The sequence below is a fragment of the Globicephala melas genome, chromosome 4 (genome assembly GCF_963455315.2).
Source record: "Globicephala melas chromosome 4, mGloMel1.2, whole genome shotgun sequence".
Classification (NCBI taxonomy): Eukaryota; Metazoa; Chordata; class Mammalia; order Artiodactyla; family Delphinidae; genus Globicephala; species Globicephala melas.
Window position 1 is genome coordinate 103,108,261 of NC_083317.1, and position 11,068 is coordinate 103,119,328.

Sequence of the window (11,068 nt, forward strand, 5' to 3'; positions counted from 1 at the left end):
TCTTCCTGGTTCAGTCTTCGAAGGTTATAGCTTTCTAAGAATTTGTCCATTTCTTCCAGGTTGTCAGTTTTTGGCATAGAGTTGCTTGTAGTAGTCTCTTGTGATGCTTTGTATTTCTGCAGTGTCTGTTGTAAATTCTCCTTTTCATTTCTAATTTTATTGATTTGAGTCCTCTCCCTCTTTTTCTTGATGAGTCTGGCTAATGGTTTATCAATTTTGTTTATGTTCTCAAAGAATCAGCATTTAGTTGTATTGATCTTTGCTATTTTCTCTGTTTCTATTTCATTTATTTCTGCTCTGATCTTTATGATTTCTTTCCTTCTACTAACTTTAGGTCTTGTTTTTTCTTCTTTCTCTAGCTCCTTTAGGTGTAAGGTTAGATTGTTTACTTGAGACTTGTCTTGTTTATTGATTGTATTGCTATGAACTTCCCTCTTAAAACTGCTTTTGCTGCATTCCATAGTTTTTGGATCATCATGTTTTCATTGTCATTTGTCTCTATGTATTTTCTGATTTCCTCTTTGATTTCTTCAGTGAGCTCTTGATTATTTAGTAACATATTGTTTAGCCTCTGTGTGTTTGTGGTTTTTTATGGTTTTTTTCCCTGTAATTGACTTCTGATCTCATAGCGTAGTGGTCAGAAAAGATGCTTGATATGATTTCAGTTTTCTTAAATTTACTGAGGCTTGATTTGTGACCCAAGATGTGATCTATCCTGGAGAATGTTCCATGTGCACTTGAGAAGAAAGTGTAATCTGGTGTTATCAGTTAAATCTATCTGGTCTATTGTGTCATTTAAAGCTCATGTTTCCTATTAATTTTCTGTCTGGATGATCTGTCCATTGGTGTAAGTGAGGTGTTAACATCCCCCACTATTATTGTGTTACTGTCAGTTTCCTCTTTTATAGCTGTTAGCATTTGCCTTATATATTGAGGTGCTCCTATGTTGGGTGCATATGTATTTTTAATTGTTATATTTTCTTCTTGGATTGATCCCTTGATCATTATGTAGTGTCCTTCCTTGTCTCTTGTAACATTCTTTATTTTAAAGTCTATTTTATCTTAAATGAGTATTGCTACTCCAGCTTTCTTTTGATTTCCATTTGCACGGAGTATCTTTTTCCATCCCCTCACTTTCAGTTTGTATCTGCCTCTAGGTCTGAAGTGGGTCTCTTATAGACAGCATATATATGGGTCTTTTTTTGTATCTATTCAGCAAGGCTGTGTCTTTTGCTTGGAGCATTTAATCCATTCGCATGTAAGGTAATTATTGATATGTATGTTCCTATTACCATTTTCTTAATTGCTTTGGGTTTGTTTTTGTAGGTCCTTTTCTTCTCTTGTGTTTCCCACTTAGAGAAGTTCCTTTAGCATTTGCTGTAGAGCTGGTTTGGTGATGCTGAATTCTCTTAGCTTTTGCTTGTCTGTAAAGCTTTTGATTTCTCCTTCTAGTCTGAATGAGATCTTTGCCAAGTAGAGTAATCTTGGTTGTAGGTTCTTTCCTTTTATCTCTTTAAATATATTGTGCCACACCTTTATGGCTTGTAGAGTTTCTGCTGAGAAATCAGCTGTCAACCTTATGGGAGTTCCCTTGTATGTTCTTTGTCGTTTTTCCCTTGTTTCCTTTAATAATTTTTCTTTGCCTTTAATTTTTGTCAATTTCATTACTATGTGTCTCAGCGTGTTTCCTGTAGTTTTATCTTGTTCATTCATCTGGTACATAGTCCTCTGCCTTTTCATTTTGTCTATCTTTCTGTGAATGTGGTTTTCCTTTCACCGGCTGCAGGACTGTAGATCTTCTTGCTTCTGCTGTCTGCCCTTTGATGGATGAGGCTATCTAAGAGGCTTGTGCAATCTTCCTGATGGGAGGGATTTGTGGTGGGTATAGCTAGGTGTTGCTCTGGTGAGCAGAGCTCAGTAAAACTTTAATCCACTTTTCTGTTTATGGGTGAGGCTGAGTTCCCTCCCTGTTGGTAGTTTGGCCTGAGGCAACCCAGCACTGGAGCCTACAGACTCTTTGGTGGGTCTAATGGCGGACTTGGGAGGGCTCATGTCAAGGAGTACTTCCCAGAACTTCTGCTGCCAATGTCCTTGTCCCTGTGGTGAGCCACAGCTCCCCCAGCCTCTGCAGGAGACCCTCCAACACTAGCAGGTAGGCCTGGTTCAGTCTCCTATGGGGTCACTGCTCCTTCACCCCGGGTCCTGATGCACACACTACTTTGTGTGTGCCCTCCAAGAGTGGAGTCTCTGTTTTCCCCAGTCCTGGCAAAATCCTGCAATCAAATCTCGCTTGCCTTCAAAGTCTGATTCTCCGGGAATTCCTCCTCCCATTGTCAGACGCCCAGGTTGGGAAGCCTGACATGGGGCTCAGAACCTTCACTCCAGTGGGTGGACTTCTGTGGTGTAACTGTTCACCAGTTTGTGAGTCACCCACCCAGAGGTTATGGGATTTGATTTTATTGTGATTGCGCCTCTCCTACCGTCTCACTGCAGCTTCTCCTTTGTCATTGGATGTGGGATATCTTTTTTGGTGTGTTCCAGTGTCTTCCTGTCATGATTATTCAGTAGTTTATTGTGATTCTGGTGCTCTTGCAAGAGGGAGTGAGCACATGTCCTTCTATCCCGACCATCTTGAACCAATTCTACCTTTTCTTTACTTTTTTAAACTTTCTATTTTGAAATAATTTGAAAGTTTCAAAAACAGTACAAAGGGTTTCCATATACCCTTTACTTAGCTTCTTCTAATGTTAACATGTAACAAAACCAGGAAATTAATATGCCAATATTCAGTCAATACTGTTGACTGAACTACAGATCTTATTTGAATTTCTCTAGTATTTCTCTTAATGTCCTTTTAGTGTTCCAGGATCAGTTTAGGACCCCACATTGCATTTGGTTGTCTCCTTAGTCTCCTCCAGTCTATGACAATTCCTCAGTCTTTCCTTGTCTTTCATGGCCTTGATACTTTTAAGGAGTAGTAGACAGGTATTTTGTAGAATGTTGCTCAATTTGGGTTTATGTGATGTTTTCTCATGATTAAAGAGAAGTTCGTCTCTTTTCTGGCAAGATTACTGCAAAAGTGATCTTGTGTACTTCTCAGTGCATGATATCAAGAGGTATGAGATACTGATATGTCTCAGTACCAGGGACATTGACCTTGAACACTTGGTCATTATGGCGTCTGTTGGGTTTCTTCATTGCAAATTACTATTACAAGTTATCATTTTCCGTGGGGGGGAGATTTTTTTGAGATTTTGCTAATATGCTATTTCTACCCTATCTTTCACCCACTGATTTTATCCATCAGTGGATCTTGCCTGCAACAATTATTACTGTGGTATTTGCCTAATGGTGGTTTTATAGTTCCCTCATTCCTACTATATTTATTAATTGGAATTGTGTAAGGCTGCATGTTTCTTAATATATTATTGATTTATGCTCCTCAGCAGATATCTAGTATGTAGAGCACAGTCCTGGGAGGCTTGGAGATCCTAGTCTAGTAACAGTTCTGCCCCCAACAAGCTTTATCAACTTGGGAATATGTTTGTTTTATACTTTCAAGTCAAAGGAGGTAGCCTAAAGTATATTTTTCAGAAACAAAGAAGTTGTAAGAGGAGGAGAAGAAGGAGGAGGAGAGGAGAAAGGAAAAGAGGGAAAGGAGGGAGGGAGGGGAAAAAAAGGAAAATTAACCTTTGGTGTCTTTTTCTTAACTATCAGTAACTTTGAAAACAAGTAGCATTTTAAGGGGACACTTTCTTTTCAATGAGATATTCCCATATTGAATACTAAGGAAAGATCTAGAAACAAAACACATTTCTGGCAGTCATGCCACCTGGATAAGTTACACAGCAGGATAATACATTTCTGACGTCATTACATACCAATATAACCATTATGACTTTCCCTCTTATCTTTTAGAGTAAGTGAGTATATCTTGAAAGAGGAAAAAAGGGCCTCAAAGCCACAGTACAAACTAGCAGAGTGGTAACTGCCACCAATCCTGATGGCCTCTGTACCCCATGCAGGAAAGTAGAACATAGTGCACAGTGATTCTCAAACTGGGAAACGCTCACTTACACCAGGGCGGGGGCAGGGGAAGCCGTATCCACAAATACCTTGAGATTATTATAATTCTTTATTCTCACATGATTGATTGAAACTCTTGGAAAAAAATAACATAGATATATTCTGGGTCAATCAGGATGACCACTCAATACCCACAAACAGATACTAATTCCAGTGTTCTCATTTTTGCACAGTGGTTTATAATCAGGTTATTATCAACTGATCATTTGAAGAGGTAGCATTTAACTTCTATGTTCTAATAGGCGTAACTGAATGCATTTGAGCTGGCATGTCCTGATATCCAAATGACAACATTCTATATCTGCTGTTGTACTTAGGTCATTTATTTTAACCAGTTATAAAGATAAATCCTGAGATTTGCAGTGATACTCAAAATTGAAAGACATTTTCATGGACTAAAACTTTAGTTTCTTAAGTAACTTAATAAATTGGGATTTTGCTATACATCATGAAAATGACAGTGTTCAGTAGTATACTCTAATGGAACAGTCTAATGAGGAAAGAATTGAGGCAGAACTAGAATGGAAATAAGGCACCTAAGTCAACTGGAGGCCAAAAATTACCTCATTTTGTCCTACCTAAAGGTTTAACAATAGTTTGAGGAGAGAAATATTTGTTGGAGAGTTGTGTCATACTATAGACATTAATCCAGATATAGCAGTATAATTGTTAATACCATTTAGGAAGAAAGTGAATTCTTTGTATGTATCTCCCTCTGATCTAATTAGCTTGCAAAAGTTCACTACCAGAACACATAATTATAGAGATGCATGGAAAATGTTTTTGTTAAATGGTCCTTTTAAAATTTTTCAGTATATTTGGGTATGCACTATTACATTAATTGCTCACAGGATCAAAAGAGAGTGTATTGTTTATTGTTTAAAAGGAAAAATAATAAAATGATAATGATGATGCCATAAATAATGGCCCATCATGCTCAAAATCAAAAGGATAAAGTCAACAAGTAAAAGATAAAACATCTTCCTATTACTAAACTGAACAACTGACAATTTAATTTCAATTACATTAAATTGCATTACATTAACATTGATAATTTAATTTTTTACTTTGAAATTTTGTTGGTTCTTTATTTGGGTTTTATAGTTGTATACCACCTAGAAGCACAAAATTAGGAATTTTATACCTAATTATATAACTGTATGTATTTAAGTCACAGGATAATAACATAAGTCACTATGGTAGGGAGGGGTCCAAAGAGGGGGAAAAAAAAAGGCCAGAGTAAGAAGTTGAACAAATTATAAACAAAATGACCCTATTTATGTAAAATAGAATAGCTATGTAGGTGCTCACCTATATACAAATTTGTAAATACATAGGAAAAAAAGATTCTGGAAGAAGGAGACATAACCTACCACTAACAGTGAAAACTCCTGAGGAGGGACATGTTTTGATGGACAGAGATGAAACTGAACTTTTGAATCTATAATTTCTGCATTGCTTCTATTTTTATACAAATAAGTTCACTTAATTGAGTATAAAATACTTTAAGTGAATGCACAGATAAAAGTAATCAGTAAATTACTTTACTGATTACCAATGAAGTGGTAAAAAGGGCATGGACTTTGGCATTAGAAAACATGAGACTAAACTAATTTTCCTGTTTCTTATGAGCTATGGGATTTGGGGCAAATCACCCAACTTCTCTAAACCTCAGTTTTTCTATTCTGCAAGATAGCAGTGATACTAGCTATGGGAATATAGTGAGGATTAAATAAAATAAAGTATGCAACTTTCTGAGTACACTGCATGGCCCACAGGGTATGCCCAACAGATAAAAGCCACATTTTTACTATACCAGTTATTACTACTAATATTAATTACGGCTGTTTTATGAAATTAGGTTGACTCTGGAAATAGCCACATGGGCTACCTGGCCCATGCCATTGTTCTCTGTTTCTGCTGGACATTCGTTATTTGCCCCTTCTGCCTCTGCCTTCTCCATGTGCTCTGAGCCTTAGGAAGGCTCACCCTTATGAACTGCATCAATGGACCCCCACACCTTCCAGCTTCCAGACAGGTTCAGCCAGTGGGTGTGCCGGCAGGAGACTGGGAGGTGGGGTAAGAGGAAAGTCTGGTATTTATGCCGTGTTCATTCTCGCAGCTCCCTCCTTACCAGGGAGCCATTGGTTGGATGCCTCCTCAACCAAAGCCCACGGCTTCTGTCCTCAGCCCTCTCCAGGTTCTGGTAAACACTTCCTCCCACTTCCCCTTCAGCCTAGGGTGGTCAAGTCTTCCCAGGGTTTCTAGTCTAAGATTCTGCAGTATCCTTTGTTGTTTTTCCTCACTCCATAAGTGGTCCTTTTCTTAAATTATTTTCAAATTATGCTGTTGGAATGCAGCATGTTTCTTCCCAGACTCCGTTATATTCACTGTTCCATAGTTTGGCTCCATGAGATAACCCAGCACAACACAGACAACTTCACTGCAGGAAACTTCCAGTGGAAATTTCTGCAAATCTCACCAGACCAGCCAGATGCTTAGGCAAGAGGGCAATTCTCACTTTGTGCCATTTCAGTGAAATGGAAAGAAATCCCTCTCCCGCTGGTCTGAAATTCCACTGCTGTAACAACTATAGTTTGCTCACTAACTGATGGTTATAAAAGATGAAAATTTTCTAATTACAGGTTATAATTCCAAACCACCCATTCACAATTTGTCTGTGGAGGCAAAGGATGGAATCTTTGAAATGTAAATTTCTCATTCTAATTTTCAAGTTTTTTCTCTTCATGTGAGTTGCTCACTAGTGTTTCTTATTCAGGCAAAATTCCTTGGGTCAATGAGAGTCAGCCTCCTGACAAAAACAGTAGCTGTAACTGGACTGCTGGCCCTCCCTTTATTAGCCTTTCACCCTGCACCAAAAATGCCACTTCCCTGTTCAAAAACCTACAGTGGACGCCCATTTTACTTAGCAATTGCTGCTGTAAAACTTACTAAGTGCTGGGTACTGGTCTAAGCAATTTATAAATATTAACCCATTTAATCTTTACAATTACCCTATGATACCCATTTGTTTTAGATAAGGAAACTGAGGCACAGAGATATTAGGTAAGTTGCCCCAATTTATATAGACAGTAAATGCTAGTAAGTAGAACTGGCTGTCAAATTCAAATAGTCTGCTCCATAGTCCATCGTTTTAACCTCTCCTCCCTGAAGCTTGTTTGTCCAAGAAACTAGTGCACACTTCTTACTAGACTTTTAGGTTTCTCTACATTATGGCCCCAAATAGCTTTCCAGTATTATTTCACATCACCTACTTAGTAGCCATTTATCCAACAAAAATCTGTTGAACTCTGTATGGACATGCGGCCTAGAGGAATGACAGATGTTAAGAAAGAATTTATCGGGCTTCTCTGGTGGTACAGTGGTTGAGAGTCCGCCTGCCAATGCAGGGGACGCGGGTTTGTGCCCCAGTCCGGGAGGATCCCACATGCCACGGAGCAGCTAGGCCCGTGAGCCATGGCCACTGAGCCTGCGCATCCGGAGCCTGTGCTCCGCAACGGGAGAGGCCACAACGGTGAGAGGCCCGCGCAAAAAAAAAAAAAAAAGAAAAGAAAGAAAGAATTTATCAATATTAAAATAGATAAATAAATTGTGGCAGTTTCAAACGATGGAATGCTATACAACAAAGAAAATGAACAAGCTACAACCACAGGCAACAGAATGGCCCAGCTAAGACTGAGGCAACCAATGCTAATGCAGAACCGGCAGTTTCAACTAAAGGTAAAGGTACTCTGAAGAAGTGCTAGAGAACATGGCCTGCGTGGGAAAGGTGCTGCTTCCAGTGTATCCTGAGCCATCGCAGCCCCTCAGAGTTCACAGTGTCAGAATGGCTTTCTCTTCTTCCTTGCTTTGCTTATTGCCTGTTCTAGTAGTTAAGTGCATTACTTGTCTACCTTACAGCTCATTCATACCTCCTGAAGAAAAAAACACCAGAAGAGTAGCATGATACATCTCAGAGGAAAAGGATATGCCTAGTAAGTGAAATCAACGGTGAAGTCCTGTTTCTTACTAAAGCAGCCTATGGAAGATGCTGGCATTCAAGACCTATCCTGCACATATGCCTGCATTATGGCTCATGTAATAAACCTAATGAGGGAATTTCCTGGCTGTCCAGTGGTTAGGACTCTGCACTCTCACTGCCGAGGGCCCGGGTTCGATCCCTGGTAGGGGAACTAAGATCCCGCAAGCCGTGGTGGCATGGCCAGAAAAAAAATAAAAATAAAATAAACAAAAATAAAATAAATTGGCAGGCGATAACTTAGGTCCATCACTACTGAAGAAAACAGGAGTATTAACAATGATGAATTAGGATCAAATGCTTTTGTATGCTGCAAAATCTTATGACAATATTTTCCCATTCTTTGTGCATCCAAAATTCATGAAAAGGTAGTCTGGATTATTGCTACTGGTTAATTATTTTTTCTTTTTTTCCAGTTTTTTTTGTTTTGTTTTTTTTTTTACGGTACATGGGCTTCTCACTGCTGTGGCCTCTCCCGTTGTGGAGCATAGGCTCCGGACACGCAGGCTCAGCGGCCATGGCTCACGGGCCCAGCCACTCCGTGGCATGTGGGATCCTCCCGGACCAGGGCACGAAACCCGTGTCTCCTGCATCGGCAGGCGGACTCTCAACCACTGCGCCACCAGGGAAGCCCTTTTTTTCCAGTTTTATTGAGATGTAATTGATACATGTATAAGTTTAAGGTGTACAGCATAATGGTTTGATTTACATATACTGTGAAATGATGACCACAATAAATTTATGTAGTATCCACCATCGCATATAGACACAATTTTTTAAAAAACAAAAAAAGAAAAAAATGTTTTTCTGGTGATGAGAACTTTTAGGATTTACTTCATTAATAATTTTCATATATATCAGACAGCACTGTTAACTACAGTCATCATATTATACATTACATCCCTAGTACTTACTTATTACTAGAAGTTTGTACCTTTTGACCACCTTCTTCCAATTCTACCTCCCCCCACCCCACCTCCGGTAACCACAAATATGATCTCTTTTTCTATGAGTTTGTTTTGTTTTGTTTTAAGATTCCACATATGACTAAAATAATATGGTATTTGTCTATCTCCATCTGACTTGTTTCATTTAGGATAGTGTCTCAAGGTCCATCCAAGTTGCTGCAAAGAGCAGGAATGGCTGAATAATATTCTATTACTTGTATACCATAACTTCTTTATCTATTCATCCACTGATGAACACTTAGGTTGTTTCCCTGTCTTGAATATTGTAAATAATGCTGCTATGAAAATAGGGGTGAAGATACCTTTTCCAGTTAGTGTTTTTGTTTTCTTTTGATATATTCCCAGAAGTAGAATTGTTGGATCGTATGGTAGTTCTATTTTTAATTTTTTGAGGATGTTCCATACTGTTTTCCATCGTGGCTGTACCAGTTTACAATCTCACCAACAGTAGTGCACAAGGGTTCCCGTTTCTCCAGATCCTCACAAGCATTTGTTATCTCTTCTCTTTTTGATGATGGCCCTTCTAACAGGTGTGAGGTAGTATCTCACTGTGGTTTTGATTTGCATTTCCTTAATGACTAATAAAGTTGAGCATCTTTTCATGTACCTGTTGGTCATTCTTATATCTTCTTTGAAAAAAATGTCTATTCGGGTTTTTTGCCCATTTTTAAAGTTGGATTATTTGTTTGTTTTTCTATTGAGTTGAATGAGTTTTTTATATATTTTGTATATTAACCATCCTCTTGGATATACGGTTTGCAAATATTTTTTCCCATTCTGTAGGTTATCTCTTCACTTTGTTGATTGTTTCCTTTGCTGTGTAAATAATTATTTATGCCCATGTATTTACTTGTTACACTACAATTCATATTTGATATTTTGTTTAGCAAGCAATCATTCAGGTAGAAATTAAGTCTCAGTTAAGTCTTATAAGAATGAATATTTCTTTTAACAATAAAACCAACACTTCTGATTTTAATTAATTGGTGACATCTAAATTTTTAGAATATATCCAAAACCACTTTTTTGAATATCAATATTTTCAACAGAATATAAACATTTAAAAAAAATCCCACATGGGGATGTGCTCAAGATGGCAGCACAGGAAGATCCTGACTCACCTCCTCCCACAAACACAACATATCTATGACTACATATAGAATAATTCCCTTGGAAAGGAACCTGAAAACTGGATGAACAGAGTTCCACAACAAACGGTAAAAGGACCACATCAAGACACGGAGGAGAGGCAGAGATACTGTCTCACCAAGAAAAACTGCACATCCCAGCCACAGTGATCCACTATTAAGAGGAATCACAAAGGTATGGATCTTTTCCCTGAGGAATGAGAGATCTGAGCTCCACATCAGGCACCCCAGCCCCTAGATCCTGCACAAGAGAAATGAACCCCCAAAATATTTGACTTTGAAAACCAATGGAAAATATGCCCAGGAAAACTACAGAACTGCAGGTAACAGAAAATCCACTCTCATAGAGCTCATGTGCAGGCTAACTTGACCCAAAATCCAGCACAAAAACACCAGACTGAAAAGCACATGGACCATAAGTGAAGGGGACTCATTAATCTTAATGCTTATTTGCTGGAGAGGCAGGAACCAGTTGGGACACTCTCCAGGGACTGAGACATTGATGGGAGCCATTTTTGTGATCTCAGGCTACCTTACTAATGCCAGCACCGGAGGGCGCCATTTTGGAATTCTCCCTCTAACATTTTAGCACCAGTGGGCATGGCCATTGAGAGCCCTGCCCATCCCTACACCTCAGCTGGACCTCACAGTTGGGGGAGTGGGGCAACAGCCCAGCCCATCAGCACACCGCAGCAGCCGTGGTCCCACCACAACAGGAAGGTACACATAGGCCACACAGGGAACACCCCTTGAGCTCCTGGCTCTGGTGGACAGGTGGGATTGCACTTCTGAGCCCCACGGGACATCTCCTAAATAAGGTCACTCCT